The sequence below is a fragment of the Ursus arctos genome, unplaced genomic scaffold, assembly GCF_023065955.2.
Source record: "Ursus arctos isolate Adak ecotype North America unplaced genomic scaffold, UrsArc2.0 scaffold_3, whole genome shotgun sequence".
Lineage (NCBI taxonomy): Eukaryota > Metazoa > Chordata > Mammalia > Carnivora > Ursidae > Ursus > Ursus arctos.
The window spans coordinates 87,343,508-87,357,328 of NW_026622985.1; the positions used below are offsets into that span (position 1 = coordinate 87,343,508).

At 36.4% G+C, this 13,821-nt stretch overlaps 1 long non-coding RNA gene across 1 annotated transcript in view; it reads right to left on the reverse strand.

The window, feature by feature from the left end:
- LOC130542069 (uncharacterized) overlaps nt 1-9,467 on the reverse strand; it is a 122,403-nt gene extending 112,936 nt beyond the window's left edge. The window contains exons 1-3 of the long non-coding RNA XR_008956361.1: nt 9,384-9,467; nt 6,868-6,966; nt 2,216-2,284 (exon numbers count right to left, since the gene is read on the reverse strand). This is a non-coding gene — a long non-coding RNA (uncharacterized LOC130542069). The remainder of the gene's footprint in view (nt 1-2,215; nt 2,285-6,867; nt 6,967-9,383) is intronic.
- Nucleotides 9,468-13,821: the final 4,354 nt, after the last annotated feature.

Below are 13,821 nucleotides of genomic sequence, written 5' to 3' on the forward strand. Positions count from 1 at the left end.
TGATTATTTGGAGAAACTAAAGACACAGAAGAGGCTCTGAAAAGAGAATAGAAGTTAACCTTTTGTAAAGGAGATGTACATTTATAAAGGAAATCTCCATTTGTGTTTCCCACTCTACTAGGAAGAGAAAGTCTACTCTAAATCACAAGAGGATATTGTGAATAGAGAATGCACCTACTTAAATCTCCATAGCAACCTTATTCTTCTTTACTGTACTTTTCCTCATAAGATCCTATAACTGGATTCTCCTCTTCCCCAAAATCTTTCTTTTTGTTCTTAGCTGAAGATGGTATTTAGGTGGTGTCTTGGGGCCATCTTTCCTGGGTATCAATCAGTTGTATGTAAGGTATATATGTTATCAGGGCACCTGGGTGGCTCAGTCTGTTACTCGTCTGCGTTCGGCTCAGGTCATGATCTCAGGGTCCTGGGATTGAGCCCCACATCGAGTCCCACATTGGGCAACCTGCTCAGTGGGGAGTCTGCTTTTCCCTCTCCCTCTGCCCCTCCCCCTGCTCATGCTCATACTCTCTCTCTCTCTCTCAAATAAATGAATAAAATCTTTTTTTAAAAAAGGTGTATATGTTATTGAACTTCTATTCATTTTTTCCTTGTTAATCTGCCTTTTATTACAGTGGTTCTCAGGCAAGAACTCAGAAGGGCTGAGGGAAAATTATTTTAAATCACTTAAATAATAAGCATTTATTATATAAATAATTTAAATAAGTTATTTAATTGTATTCCCCTACAACATGCTTGGGTTTTTGTCATTTGTTTCTTTAGGAAAGGTTCTCCGGGAACTTTCCAGAGGATTTGCACATGAGAAAATGTCTTCCTAAAAAAAATAAATAAATAAGAGAATGTCTTCCTGCTGTTTTTACAAATAAATAACTACTGAGCAGAAAAGAGAATCCTTTTTTGGAATTTCTAATGTCTGCAAATGTTACTTGAGAAATCTCAGTCCAGTCTGAAGGATTTCCCTATAAGGTAACTTCTTCTACTTGGCTTCATGTAGAATTTTTTTCTTCCTTTGAGTAATTTAATTGAGAAGATAGAAAAAAACACCAATAACTTCAGCTTTGTTAGTCTTTCTCAAGATTGCTTTGGCTATTCGGGGTCTTTTGTGGTTCTATACAAATTGTAGGATTGTTTGTTCTAGTTCTGTGAAAAATACAATTGGTATTTTGATACGGATTGCATTGAGACTGTCGATTGCTTTAGGAAGTATGGACATTTTAACTATATTAATTCTTTCAATCCATGAGCATGACATATCTTTCCATTTGTTTGTGTCATCTTCAATCCCTTTCATCCGTGTCTTACAGTTTTCACAGTAGAGGTCTTTCACCTCCTTAGTTAAGTCTATACCTAGATATCTTACTCTTTTTTTTTTTAAAGATTTTATTTATTTATTTGACAGAGATAGAGACAGCCAGCGAGAGAGGGAACACAAGCAGGGGGAGTGGGAGAGGAAGAAGCAGGCTCATAGCAGAGGAGCCTGATGTGGGGCTTGATCCCATAACCCCGGGATCGCGCCCTGAGCCGAAGACAGACGCTTAACAACTGCGCCACCCAGGTGCCCCGATATCTTACTCTTTTTGATGCAACTGCAAATTGGATCATTTTCTTAATTTCTCTTTCTGCCACTTTGTTGTTAGTGTAAAGAGATAAAGAAAAAATTTCCCAAAGTTGATCCAGGCTCCAGGTCAATCAGACTTTTATTTCTACTCCATAAATCTTCTTTTAGAAAGACATTCGTAAGTCTAATAAACCCAATGGAATTAAAGACATCTTCTGAAAAACTAAGTATTCATCTAATCAGTTGACTATCAATTAATATTCTGATGATCTTTAAGCATTCTTTTTCTCTCATCTAATCTAAGGATGATTAGACATTTATTTAACCATTCTCTTTTCTTGTAGAATCTCACTACTAAGAGTAAATTAGTTGGTATATTTAGGTTACTTCTTTTATGACAAATGTAAATAAAAGTTTCACAGCTACACATAACTAAATTATCAGAAAAAATTAACAAAAGCAAACCTAACGAAGGTCAAAAGAAGCAAATAAAGATAAACACATTTTAATTTGTTAAAAATTTTAAAAAATTAAGGTAACTAATTTAAATTAAGGTAAACAAATTTAAATAATTTGAAGGAAAAAGGAAGACTACTAAAGCTGAGTTCTCCAGAATTCTTTAGTTAAAATAGAACTTACTCAGAAAGCAGTACATAGGAAGAGATTCTTGTGCTCTTTCACAAAAAACTCCAGTGCTAGGAATATATCCTGAAAAAATTAATGAGAGATGTTGAAGAGATTGATGTACAAGTATATGCATTTCAATACTATTTATAAAACATAGTAAAAAAATTGGAAGCAACTAAACTGTTCCATAGGAGTGCAATTCATTTTTTCATCAATAAATATTTCTTTACTATTTATTGTGTATTGGGAAATGCTAGGTATGGAAATTATCAAGAAAATGCATTATAATAAATGATTGAGCCTATTATGCAATCACTGAAATTGATTTACCAATTTATTAATATATATTTAAAATGAATAAATTGCTTCACCCAACAATTCTATTTTTTTTTAGCTTTAATAATTTAAGTAATCTCTACACCCATTGTTGGGCTCGAACTCACTACCCTGAGATCAAAAGTTGCATGCTCTTTCAACTGAGCCAGCCAGGCACCCCCCCAACAATTCTATTTTGAGAAATATACCTCAAAGAAATAATCAGAAATGAATGCAAAGGTTTATAAAAAAGATCTTTACTGGGGCGCCTGGGTGGCACAGCGGTTAAGCGTCTGCCTTCGGATCAGGGCGTGATCCCGGCGTTCTGGGATCGAGCCCCACATCAGGCTCCTCCGCTATGAGCCTGCTTCTTCCTCTCCCACTCCCCCTGCTTGTGTTCCCTCTCTCACTGGCTGTTCCTATCTCTGTCAAATAAATAAATAAAATCTTTAAAAAAAAAAAAAGATCTTTACTTATAGTAGTAAAAACTTACACTTCTTACTTAATGTCGTAAAAATGTGTTTATGATAAGGGATTGTATGACGCCTCCATATACAAAAATAGAAGATTTTTTTAATGGTGTATAATTCATTTTGTGTTAATTTTTTATATGGTATAAGGAAGAAGTTCAAATTCATTCTACTGTATGTAAATGTCCAGTTGTCTCAGCACCATTTATTGAAAAATCTGTTTTCTACAATGGATTATTTTGGCATCCTTTTGAAAATTCATTGATCATCACTGATCACTTCTGGACTCTCAGTTCTAGTCCATTTATCTACATGTCCATCCTTATGGCAGTACCACACTGTCTTAATTGTGAGCGCCTAAATACAAGAGCTAAAACTATAAAACTGTTGGGGCCCCTAGGTGGCTCAGTGGGTTAAGCATCTGCCCAGGGTCCTGGGATCAAGCCCCACATTGGGCTCCCTGCTCAGTGGAAAACCTGCTTCTCCCTTTTCTCCTGCTTATGCCCTCTCTTGCTTTCTCTCTTCCTATCTCTGTCTCTCTCTCTTAAATAAATAAACAAAATCTTTTTAAAAAGAAAACTATAAAACTGTTATAAGAAAACCTAGGGACAAATCTTTGTGGATCTTACATTAGGCAAATGCTTTTCAGATATGACACCAAAATTACCAGCAATAACAACAAAAAAGAGGTAAATTCATCAAAACTGAAAACATTTGTGCTACTATGGACACATCGCGAAAGGGAAAAGATAACTCACAGAAGAGAGAAAATATTTATAAATCACACATCAGATAAAGCCTTGTATCCAGAATATATAAAAAACCTTTATGACTCAATAATAAAAAGACAAATAATCCAATTAAAAATGGGCAAAGTATCTGAGAGACATTTTTTCCAAAGGACATATACAAATGGCTGATAAGTACCTGAAAAGATGCTTGGCATCATTATTTATCAGGGAAATGCAAATCAAAACCATACACATCCAGTAAGATGGCTATAACAAAAACGAGAGACAGTAAGAAGTTTTGGCAAAGATGTGGAGAAAGCGAATCCCTCACACGTTGTTGGTGTAAATGTAAAATGGCCCAATTCCTTTGGACAATGGTCTGGCACTTCCTCAAAATGTTAAACACACAGTTACCATATGACCCAGCAATTTCACTCTTAGATATCTATCAAGATGAATGAAAATATATGTCCACACAAAAACTTATCCAAAAGTATTCATGGCAGCATTATTCTTAATAGTCAAAAAATGGAAATCTCCCAAATGCGTGTCAGTCGATGAATGGATAAATAAAATACGATATTCCCATACAATGGAATATCGTTCATCTATAAGAAGAAATGAAGTACAGCTACAATGTGGATAAACTTCAAAAACATTATGCTAGGTAAAAGAAGCCAGTCACAAGAGACCATGTAATGTATAATTCCATTTATATGAAAGGTCCAGAATAGGAAAACCCATAGAGACAGAAAGTAGATTAGTTCCTGCGGGGGTCTGGTGGGGCCAGTGGCTGTTCAAAGGTACGGGTTTCTGTTTTGCTTGGTAAAAGTGCTCTACACTTAGACCATGGTGATGGTTGTACAACTCTATAAATACACTAAAAACCACTGAATCGATATATTTTAAGTGGGTCAATTGTATAGTATGTGAATTACATCTGAATAAAGCCGTTTAAAATGTAATCGAGATATTTCTAACAAAGAGTAGAAGAAATTGCCATTCTCCTCTCAGCAATCATCCAAAACGGGGACTTGACAATGAATTTTATGCATTTTTTTTGTCATGAAGGAGCAAAGACCGGACTGAGCTTTAGTAGCCTTCTCCATTCTGTGCTCCAGTACCTACTAATTTGACTTGGCGTATAAAAAGAATTTTCTGCTGTCCCTGCTACATGTTGTTAAATATTCCAAAAAAAAAAAAAAAAAAGGTTAGAAAGTAACATAGAAAAATGTTCACAGCGATGGTATCTCTGGTTGATAGAGTTGTTCTTTCTAGATTTTCTTGATTTTCCATTATAAGCAGTGTGTCTTATTTCATAATCGGTAAAAACATATAAAGCTATTTCAAAATTTCACAATAAGAGATAGCAGAATTTGTCATTGCTTCCTGAGGAAGTTTTCTGCATCTGTGAAGCCCAGAGAGCAATCTTCCCTCTCGATATTCCTATCACAAATAATAAACGTGGCCATCTGCATAGGCTGTCTTGACCTGAAGGAGTCACCTCAAAATAAAAGCCTCTTGTCCCTGAGGATTATTTTGCACTGAGGGCAAATGAGAATCAACAGGTGCAGGAAGAGTTCTCTACCCTCTCCTTATCTGCCTGAAAGCAGTACATAAATTTCCCTTTGAGGAAGGTAGCCCCAACCTTCTCCAAGGAGACTCTTATTATTGAAGACAGGAAGTCCACACCACCGTGAGTTTGCATAAACAGACTTGACTAAAATAGCCCTTACATTTCATTAGATCCATCATATATTTCCTAGTCATTTTCCCATTATTTATTATCACTTGAAGTCCAAAACCTCTTTCCTTTGTTAAAAGGGTGTATGAGTTGATGAGTCTAAGCACTTCTTTGAGTTTCATTTCTTTCCTGTGAACCCCCGTGCATGTAAATATTAATAAAAATTGTGCACCTTTACACCTACCAATCTTCTGTTAGTTTAATTTGAAAGGGTCCAGAAATAAATTTTAAAAGGTAGAGGAAACATCTTTCCTTCCAGGCAGTCCCTTGTGTTTTTAAAATTTTGTTTATATTTAGTTTTATTTGCATAAAAATGTTCTAAGAACTAAAATTTCATCGACACTGGTTTTTATGACTTCTATGTCTGGTATCGCATAAGATTCATTACATTTTTATGTGTGCTTTTTTTCCCTCAACTAGATTCCAAGCTTGAGGGAAAGACTATGTCATAACATAATATGGATACTCTAATTCCCCTAAAATAGTCCTTCACACAGTGTAGGTAATCAATAAGCAATTTTTAGACCCTTCTATTATAAAGCATTTTTTTAGCAACAAAAAAACATGCACTGAAGATTGCTTTACATAAATATCTTTACCAATCATTTTGTCCTAGATATTTATAGTTCATTTTATTCTCTGATATATCACTGTTAATAAATCACCGTTTGGCTTTTATAGCTTATTTTTAAATTCACTTTGAGTTTTTTATTTTTTATAGAAGTCATCCTATATTCTAAAAAAAAAAATGACATACTTAAATTACAAATGTGTTTTCATTTATGGTACATCTTTCTTGTATCCTATTTTTCCATATCTCATTTACCCAAGCTTGGATTTTAGTAGATTTTTCCGATTTCTTTAGCAGAATTTTGCAGCTATTAAAATCAAAAGGAAATTTTTTTTAACACTTAAACAATGACTTTATGGAATGTATTTAATAGTAATCAAATATCTGTAAGCAAACATTCCTCATAATTAAAATGTGCTGTTCTAGCTCTTAACTGCCCTTGGGCCAACTCACCACATATGAAAAAGATTATCTTTCATTCTGTCTTCACACCGATCATTTGATGAGATGAGGGTCTGTGAGAGGTAATCCTTATGCTCTATGGCTTGGCTGAGTAGACAGGCTAACTCTTACAGATTTCTTGTGAACTGTCAGACCCAGATATAATGGAATGTTTCTGATCATCCCTCTCCCACTTCCCCCTCCTTAATTTCTTTTCTCGCTCGACTCCACCAGTCTGTCTCCATTCATCCCTTCTTTCAAACTATCCCAAGATCAAGACTCAATGAGAACTTCCCTGTATAAGTGTTTTTAATGGATTATCAGTGCCTGCGTAAAGTCCATGGTGAAACCAAAAGAAGGTACGTGGGGAAGAAGAGGATATGGACCAGTACCTGGCTTGCCGAAATGCTATTTGCCTTGCTGCAGTCATCACTTTCACGACGGGTCTTCAGATGAACTAATCTTGACAATTTGCCCCAAGTCCAGGCTCACTAAAGTAACAGAAGATATGTAAACAACATTACCAATGTATTTCACTACAGTGAGAAATTAAACTGGCAAGATGACTGGCTATTCTGACCAGCTCAATGCTGAATTCTTAGAGAGAAATGTGTGAGAAACTATTATAATTGAAATTATGGCACTTCGAATCAGGGCAAGAAGTGGTATGTTTTTGATACCCGTTGGCAGAAAGCTCAATAATTCAGTAACAGATTCATACTGCACATTGAAATCTTATATTGCCTAATGGATCACTAAATAGCCATTCTTCAAACAGACCCATCCTTTCTTTATATATGCCAATATTATTGATAAGATGAGAGACATAGTCTTACTTTACTTGCTTCTGCACTGGGAAACATTTTATCTCTGAGACACCTCTGGCACACATCTGATAGCTTACATCTGACCTCATCTCATCATTTTACATTCCCCATCTCAGAGTCATTTGTTTTTGTTCAGACTACAGTGATAGGAGAGCAGAAAGATCGTTTATGACCAGTACTAGTACTTCGGGCTGACTGCAAAATGAAAACGTGGAGACCCTTGCTTAAAAACTATTAAGAATTTCAAGACAGTGACAGCGAGCATCAAACCAAGTGCAGGGCCCTTCTGAGCTCAGGGTCTTGAGGCACTGCTGAGGTCACACACTAATGAAGTCAGCCTGTATACAGCAGTCCTCCAGTGCAAGAGTCATTAAACTACCACCCACAGCCCCAATCCAGCTGCTCCCTATTTCTGTAAGTGAAGTTGTGTCAGAATATAGCCACGCCCATTGGTATTGTCTACGGCTGCTTTTGCTCTGTAATAGCAGTTTATTTATTTGTTTGTTTGTTTGTTTGTTTTCTAGAATAGCAGCCTTCTATACTTGCTACAGAGATTGCATGGCCCACAAGGACTAAAATATTTACTACCTGGCCCCTTAAGAACAAGTTTGCCAATTCCCACTCTAGTGTCTGATGATAAGCTCCTGTTTCATATTCGCTCTGCACAATGAAGCACTCAGCAATCGACAGTTTGATCCACCCTCCTCCTAAGAAACCATGTAGGGCCCACGTAGAGCCTGCAGCTGAAATCAGAAGGCTCCACAAACCGAAGTGCCAAGAATTTCTATGGCGCTGTAGGACAGCAGCACCTCTGATTCTCCATGAAGAAGCCTGAGAAGCCACCTGATCTCTTCTACCCCGATTTCTCGGGTACGTAGGATTTCTCAACATAGTTGCCCCAAGACCACATATCACTGCCAAATCCCAGTTAGAAAACCGGCACTTGCCTACTCTGGTGGTTCCACTGCATGAGGGATTGGACTTGAGAACTGCTCTTCTTTGGCTTGAAATGAAAACTGTGAAATCCTCTGGCTCCATGTCCAGCATTTCCACCCCACACAGCAATTCCCCAGGACCAGGTGCCCAATAATCAAAATACTTGAGCTTGGATCCTTATCAAGAACTTTCGAGGATCTGAGATTTTTACCGTACGTGATATCTGGTTAGCCTGCCACAGTTTCATGGATATTGGTAGAAGATATGAGACTCCTGGATAGGAAATGGAAGGCAGTCTAGTACTCATGGCTAGTGCAGTAGCCAGAATAATAGTACTTTTGCACCATTTCCCCATGTCCCAATTCCCATGGGGTGACGCAGTCCACAAAACCGAACAAAGTTCAGTTTACACCTACACACGCCGTGGGTTCTTTTACAGGAAAGTTACCTTAAGTCGGGGAAATACGATTTTTTTTTTTTTTTACAATGCACCACAGGATTGTAAACACGTGTCCTTTGCTATAGTAGCAAACATTATTTTTACTACACTAGACAGTAAGCCCACTTGTCTTTTGTTCTGAAGGGACACTATATCTTCCAAGGTAATTTGCTATAGAAACATCCCTGAAAACACAGTTCAGAACACAAGGCCATCAGTGCCCTGGTTGCAAGCTGTGCGGAAATGCAGAAACTCTTGGAGAATCGTCTCCCAACTTCCTCTATTTGCACTTGATCTCTTATGGTGATTCCTCCCATCCATCCCCAGATCTGTTAATGAGTCCCCTTTTTTCCTGTGAGTGAGTCAGATTTTTGCTAACAACTTCCCCCAGCTTTGATTCCTTCTCTTCTAGCTCACAACTGTAGAGCTGACACTTCAGAGAAATATATCCTAGCCACCCTACTGCCCCAACACCAACACAAAACTACATGCTCTCTCATGTTTCGTTGATTTTTCAAGCAGAATTTTATCGGTTGTTGTCTGTACATAGCCGCACACCTTAAGTACCTTAGTATTAGTTTAAAGCACTTAGCCACTCCCCCAGTCCACCGCGTTCTTCTTAATTTCCTGAAGGTTTGTGTGTGTAACGGTACCAAAAAAACCGATCATATTAAAGTCAAGTGCCAGAGTATTCCCGCCATCATACCAAAATGTCGGGTTGGTTGTTGGAATCCTGCTTAGCGCGTCCTGTGTGAGTAGCCTCCAGCGCTACGGAGAGGCTGTACAAGAGCGGATGAGAGCGAACAGGAAGAAGAATCAGGAACTGACTCCAAACAAAAAGAGCATCCGGAGGAAACAGGATAAGCCTGTCCAGACCCTGGAAACTACAATGAGGAAGGAAAAGCAATTATCAGAACAGATGGGCGGAAACGGAGCAACTTACAGAGGTGGAGCCATGTTTATTTGTGTCCTGGGATTTGGGGTGCTGAACAGAATTTGTGCTCATTCTCCATAGCCCTTGGATCCATGATGCGACTCCTGGGTAGATACCTCACAGGCACACATGAGCTCCTGTAAATCAAGGTGTTCCTTAAGCCTGTAATTCTCTGTCACTTGTGACTTCCCACCTTTTCCTATTGTTGGTGTATGTATGTTTTTATTTTAATGGATACTAACTTGATTTAGTCACTTCCCACTTGCCAAAATATTCAAAATATTTGAATTCCTAGAGAATTGTACAAGTTTATGGAGATGATTGGAAAGGATATTAAAACCAGGTCTGTTCTAGAAAATACGGGACAGATGGTTGTGGGGCATTAAAAAAGAGAACTGGTAAGCCCGCAACGCAGTATCTTATTGTCTGCTGTATTTTTTAAAAGCTTGCAGAACGAGGCATATGTTATTGTTTCATCTCTTTTGATAGAACTAAATTCCTTCAAACACATACAATTAAAAAATAATCCACTCTTGAGTAAATTGCATGTACGTGAATAAAAATGCAATCCCTTTTAGATGAGTTTTGTGTTTCCCAGCTGTCCACGAGATGATTATGTATAATAAATTATATACTCTGTACTCCGCATTCCATCAGAACTACAAATGAAAAGATTCAGCCACTTTTTTTTATTCCTTATTGAAGTAAAGCCCTCACTAATTATTCATCAGCTATAAAAATTTTATAACCGCTCAATATTTTGGGGTGTTTGGGCACATAAATGAACTCTAATTTTAATAGCTTATTCATTGTATTGCTTGAACAAAGAGCGCCTCTTTCTTTCATATTCTAAATATCAAATGCAATATTTTAAAAACAACTGGAATCATTGAAATTCAGAGTTGGAAAATATTTAATTTTCTCAAGGTAAATAAGAAAACTGAGACTTTGTGATTGCCCAAGCATTATAACCCCAGAAGATCCCCTCAGCTAGAAGTGTGTTAAATCCACCGTTTCAAGCACTTATGGACACATGCTCTTTCTATAACATGCAGACTTTTCTGTTTGTGGTTCTCATAGGGAGTTGGTTCTAGCTGTATTCAATTAAGTAGTACCTGGACCTATTTTTGTATATCTCTTGTCCCCTGAGCAGTGGACATGTCTTTTTTAGTCCATTCTTTTTTTAATCAATTTTTAATTCGATATTTGTATGTACTGCAAAATGATCACCACGGTAAGTCTAGTTAACAACCATCACCATACAGAGTTATAGTTTTTCCTTGTAATGAGAACTTCTAAGATCTACTCTTTTAGCATCTTTCAAATACATAGTGCATTATCAACTATAGTCACCATGCAGTACATTACAGCCCCATGACTTATTTTTTTAATAACTAGAAGTTTGTACCATTTGACCCCCTTCACCCATTTCACCTACCCCTAACCCCCTGGTCCCCCCACCGCTGGCAGCCATGAATCTATTCTCTGTATCTATGACCTTGGTTTTGTTTTTTGGCCTGTTTGTTCGTTTGTTTACATACTAAATGTAAGTGAAATCATATGGTATTTGTCTTTCTCTGTCTGACTTACTCACTTAGGATAATGCCCTCAAAGTTCATCCATGTTGTCACAGATGGCAAGATTTCCTTCTTTTCTTATGGTTGAATAATATCCCATTGTATGTATATACCACATTTAGTTATTCTAGGATTTTATTCTGTATTACTATTTCAGATGACTATTTTAAATCTTTCAGTCATTCTCATAATAAGAGATAGACTTTTTTCTTTGGAAGGTAAGTCTGTTTCTCAAGTCAAAATGTGGGAAGCTGAAGTGCCAAATTGAACATAAGTTAAAACTTAAATTTTACCATGTTATGTGGCCAACAACCCCTGATGGTTTTTTCGAAGTCTTCATAGATGTTTGTGAAAAAAAACTCTAGTGAATGAATTTTATTACTTACCATTATAATGTCTTCACTTAGGGTGTTTCTGGAATGTTCGTGAGCCTGAAATACTTAGAAATGTCCATCCGGTTATGTTTTATCATATTTTCTTCTTTTCATTATTCTTGTTAAATTAAGTGTGCTTTTGTTGCTGCTGTTTTTAGGATCACAAATCCTTTTGTGGAATCCTTTGCAAATCAAATTTCTTCTTTGTGTACAAGGAATTCTAATGGAGGAAAGTCTCTGCTCCTCTGTATTGACAGGTTTCTTTGTTGCCAAACCAGGCTTTGCTGCCACTTTCGGTGTGTGAGCTTTTCCCTAAGGAGTCCGCCATACATATTATCAAGTACTACCCTGTGCTCATGTAGCCATTATAAAGTGCGATTGTGTCTGTCTTCCATTTGTGGTTTTCTGCTTTTGTTTTTGTTTTGAGGAACCTCCATACTCTTTTCCATAGCGGCTGCACAAGTTTACATTCCTGCCAATAGTGTAAAAGGTTCCCTTTTCCCCACATTCTCAAAAAAATCCTATTATCTTTTTTCTTTTTTCTTTTTTTTTTTTTTTGACAACAGCCATCCCAACATATGAGGTGAAATTTCATTGTGGTTTTGATTTGAGTTTCCCTGATAATTAGTGATGTGAGAATGTTTTCATACACCTGTTGGCCATCTGTATCTCTTCTTTGAAGAAATATCTATTCAGTTCCTTTGTCCATTTTAAAAATCCTTTGTTTTGTTTTTGCTATATTTTGGATATTAACCCTTTATCAGCTATATGGTTTGCAGGTATTTTCTCCTGTTCTGTAGGTTTCTTTGTCTTTGTGTTGTTTCCTTCGCCATGCAGAATTTTTAGTTTGATGTCATCCCCCTTAATCTGTTTTTGCTTTCATTGTCTGTGCTTTTCATGGCATATCCAGAAAGCATGGCCACAGCTGTTGTCAAGAAGCTTTTTCTCTGTGTTTTCTCCTAGGAGTTTTATGTGTAAGTCTTTAATTCATTTTGAGTTGATTTTTTGTGTATGATGTAGGATAAGGGTCCAGTTGTCTTCCATTAGCATTTTCTCCATGGTCCTTAGACTAAAAACTCTTGTTATAATGGCCCTAAGGTAAGCTATAGGATTTTATATTGATATTATTTATAAATGATCTTTTCCTCCAAAGCCATTTACTATCCATAAGATTTTTTTATGCTAGTTAAAATTTTGTATCAGTTGGTTCATATTAAATATTTACACATTTCCCTCCTTTTCTCTTTCCAGATATTTCTTTATTATCATAGACTAAGATCAGATATTATTTTTTTCTTTATAAGTCATGCAATTTTCTTTTTAAAAGTCAAGTATTCTACAGTCTTTGATAAAAATTTGAGTTAATTTTGGTCAATTGCCAAAAAGAATCATAGTAAAATATAAGGTTTACCACGTCATTCATTTTTTTAAAAGATTTATTTATTTATTTATTTTAGAGAGGTGGGAAGGGGCAGAGGGAGAGGGAGAGAGAGTCTTAAGCAGACTCTGCACCGAGTGCAGAACCCAACGTGGGGCTCAATCTCACCACCCTGAGATCATGACCTGAGCTGAAACCAAGAGTCAGATGCTTAACCAACTGTGCTACCCAGGTGCCCCACCTTTTCATTCATTTTTAAGTATACAATTCAGGGACAACAAGTATATTCACAATGGTGTACAACCATAACTTTTAAAAAGATAATAGTGATACCATTTATTGAACTCCTTCCACATGTATTTATTTCATTCATTTTTCAAAATCCCTATGAAGTTATAATTGGTCATCTACCCCAGGTCATGTGCCTGGAAAGTGGCAGAATGGGTTCTAGCCCACATCTTTCTGAGTAGTTCAAAATCTTATTTTTTTTATTTCTTTGTGTATAAGTTTAAAATTTGTATTAATGTGGGTGATGGACATTAAGGAGGGCACTTGATATAATGAGCACTGGGTGTTGTATGCAACTGATGAATCACTAAATTCTACTCTGAAATTAATAATACACTATATGTTAACTAACTTGAATTTAAATAAAACCAATAAATAAATAAATAAATAAATAAATAAATAAATAAAATTTGTATTAATGTAATGCAGGCACACAGTTGAAAAAACAAACAGAAAACAAAATGATAAAAGTAATGGAATAAATATACAGAATATTTGTCAATAGGCTTAAAGTACGAAAGATGTTCCTCTTAAATAAGATACAAAAGCAAAGGACAAAAAAAGGTGATATATCAATAAATTTGACTACACTA